Genomic DNA, 4,042 nt, shown 5'->3' with positions numbered 1-4,042 from the left:
CTTGCAAGGATTTTTCTACATAAAATTTGGTTTGTTTTTATTTGAACTTGGTTGTGCGATTGGAGTACTTTGCTTGATTTATCTCCATGTGCTTCTGCAGTTCCCCAACAAGTGGTATTGGAATAAATGTTGGGAAGTATATTGAATATGAAGGCATAATATCAATGGCTTCTAATTCAAAGTTCGATGTTGACAAATATTCTGGGAAAAATAATTTTGAACTATAGAAGGTCAAGATGACTCCTAGTTCAACAAGGATTGGACGATGCTCTCCTTAAAAAGCGACCGGAATCTATAACAAATGATGAACGGAATAAAATAGATAAGAAAGTAAGAACCTTTACCTAATTGTACTTAATGGATGGTGTTCTCTATAATTTCATGAGAGAAAAAACTGCAACAAGTACATGGGCGAAGTTAGAGAATATCTATGTGAAGAAATCTCTTAAGAATCGCTTGTACTTGAAGCTTTAGTTATTCAATCTGAAAATGAAAGATGGGATTAATGTTAAGGCATGCATTATTAACTTCAACAAGTTAATTTGTAAATTGTTAGATATGGAGGACATGATGAAAGACGAGGATTAAGCATGCATTCTCTTGAATTCTCTCCCGACTTTGTATGAGTCATTGAAGGACTCGTTGTGTACCGGTAGATTAACCATTAGCATCAAAATCATTATTTCAGTTCTTCAGTCGAAGGCGATAAGAAAGAAAAGTGATGACATGGGTGCCTTTACAGATGTACCAGTTACGAGCTTTGTATCATAGGACTTCTCATCAGAGTTAGTGCACCAATTATAGTGAGTGTGATGGTAGCCAGGTCTTTATGAGCAATGATAATGTTTGTAAAGTAGTTGGTTTTGGATCGGTACGCATCAAGATGTTTGATTGCATGGAGCGTATCTTGACCGAGATGAGACACATTCTTAAGCTGGTAAAGAGTTTGATATCTCTTGGAGCACTCAAGGCACTTGAGTGTAAATTCACCAAGTTTAATCGTGTCTTTAAAGTTTCAAAAGGGGCACTCATAGTCATGAAGGCACAAAGGAATGAGAATATTTATAGGTTGATTGGAAGCACTTTATCGGGTGGAGCTACAACATCTGTAGTAGATTCTACGTCTGCATGTATGTGGCATGCACGTTTGGACGACATGAGCAAGCGGCGTATGAAGGTACTTTCTGACCATTGTTTAATTTTGATTTTTAAAAGTATTGATTTTAATATATGCGAGCATTATGTATATGGTAACATAGTCAATGTTATCTTTTAAGTATGGTAAATATATTTGTAAGAGTATTCTTAATTATTTACATTCTAATGTATGGGGGTCGACGCCTGTGGTTTCTGGTGGAGGTTCATCATGGTTCGTCACCTTCATTGACGACTATTCTAGGAAAATGTGGGTTTATTTTATGGAAAAAATTTCAATGTTTTCATAAATTTCAAGCAATGAAAGGGGATAGTAAAAAAATAGTCAGGGCGAAAGGTGAATGTATTAAGGACAGATAACGGTGGAGAATTCACTTCTGAAAATCCAATGGGTATTGCAAAGACGAAGGGATCGTGTGGCACAACACAGTGCACCACAAACCAAAGTAGAACGGTATGGCTGAGCGGATGAATCAAACTCTTTTGGAGAGGGCCCAATGCATGATCAGTAATGTTGGGTTGGGTAAGGAACTATGAACTGAGGTTGTTAACACGATTTGTTACTTGGTGAATTAGTCCCCTTCTATAGCAATTGATTGTAAGATTTTAGAGGAAGTGTGGAGTGGTTAGCAAGTAGACTACTCAAAATTGATTGTATTTGGTTGTGACGCTTACTCTCATGTACTGTCAATTGAGAAAGATAAGCTGGACCAAATGGTCAATAAATACATCTTTGTCAGCTATGGTAGTGGTGTGAAGTGTAGCACCCCAGACAAGGAAACCGGGCTTATAAAATTTTTGATCGCCGAATCTAGTGCCGACAGTCTCCGTAGTACCCCATTCTCGGCTCCTGGTGCCCATTCACCAGGTTCCAATCCTAGGATCCCACAAGGAGGATTTCTGTAACACAAGTCTGTTCCTTAAGCAGCATAACCAAGATCATAACCACAGAAAATAACTACAGGAACACTATTACAAAATTCGCTAAGAATAAAAACTTTTTACAATACAAGGTTCACAAGGGAAAGATATAATGGCTATAACGTAAAACTCCAAAAGATTTGCGGCACGCTCCTAATCCTGCTACATAGAATCACCTGCACGCATCAATTGTGCATAAACTTATAGAAAGCTTAGAGGGTGGTGTAAGTGTGTGCAGGACATGTGCCAAGTATGCAATATTAGAGTATGCAGAATATGCTAGCAAGACCATGAATACCAACAGCCGTAACAAGGCTATGCAATACTATGTAGGAGTGCCATCAACCATCCCAAGGCCAGGCAATGAGGGGCCTTTATAGCTGAATGTCATATGCAATGTGTAATGCAGTCATGCTTATCCTCATATCATGTCCACATATCGGTACAGTTCCTCTTTGAAAAATCATCGGGGTCAAATACACTCCACACTGATTGTCGCCTCCCTAGCCGAGCAGCCCAACGAGCATAAGAGACCTCACTACCCGCCTGTGGTCAGCCAACACCTACAAGGCTTGCCGGTAGCAGAACCATTTGCGAGCTTATCAAACTCAGCCTAGTTTATAGGCTCCTCACTCGGGTGAATAAGGCCACACCCCCTTCCAACCTACCACGACATAGTGGGCGACACGACCTAATGGTAACAGCACCAACGCTCATGTTTTTCACTCAGTCTCGAAGTTGGAGCATCTCCTGATACCATGAAGGTTCTGGGGCTTTCACCCAAGGGCATCATACGTGCCCACAGTGCTAGAATCAATCATTTTCGGTGTCCAAATCTGGCCATCCTTGATGTGCCTATGGAGGCTACGGCCATGATGAAGATGGGGCGAATAATAACCATGCCATGCAAATGCGGGATGCATGAATCACACCAATCAACCCTACATCAGTCCATACACATACGACGTGCTCATATGGGGCAACTCCATTACTCAGAGAGTCCCATAACAACCTGCCTAATGGCATATACCATGACCAATTACTCCTCAAGCACACATATGATGCACATGGGAATTTGTCATGAAAGTATCTAAGTATGACATGCGGCGATAATGTACTCTCCTCATGACAAAGTCGGGTCTAGGCACATAGGGCACATGGGGATGAATCATCAAGATAACATAACATGTGGTGAAGTTGTACTCTCCTCTTACCAAGGTTGGGTCTAGGTACTTAGGCAATTCCTCAAGATATGGGGGAAGCATAACTAATAGTGGGGGCCCAACGGTTTTAGGGTAGCCCACAAAGCCTAAGGACGCAATACTATGGGCCTAATGGGTGAGAATGGGCCCAATCAAGGTCTAAGGTGGACATTCAACCACCAATAGATGAGAATAGGTCTAGCAAAGGGGCCTAGAGGGGTACACAATGTGGACATTCAACCACCATTGTCCCCAAGAAGGCAGCCCATCAAGGAGTCTAGCCAAGACAAGCCCAATGGCCCAAATACAACCATGTAAATGAAATGGGCAGCAAAACATACATCTTATATCACATGATGGGCCTCAAGAAAATGGCCCAAAGCCTACATACATTAACATAGACCCAAAAGGGGCAAATCATAACCCAAGCATAATGGCCACCAAATTCATACATTATGATAAACCTAATGGGCAGCCCATAAGCCCAAATAAATAGGTAAGGCATGCCCAATATTTGCCAAGTTGGGCCTTACAATTTAGCCCAAAACTGGTTAAGATAGATGGGCAACAAAGATCCAATTTTCAGCCCACAAGGTCCAGTATAAGGTGAAAATAGTCCATGTACCAAACTGAGCTCAAGAGTGGACGTCCAATACTAATTGGGCCCGCTAGACGTCCCAAAAATCTGGCCTACTATGGTCCTCAAAAATCAACTCAAAGGCGGCCCTCATAAGGCACTAATTAAGCCCAAATCTCAGAAATAC

Source organism: Magnolia sinica, chromosome 11 (genome assembly GCF_029962835.1).
Source record: "Magnolia sinica isolate HGM2019 chromosome 11, MsV1, whole genome shotgun sequence".
NCBI lineage: Eukaryota > Viridiplantae > Streptophyta > Magnoliopsida > Magnoliales > Magnoliaceae > Magnolia > Magnolia sinica.
The sequence above is the reverse complement of the archived record's forward strand: the minus strand, read 5'-3'. Positions refer to the sequence as shown.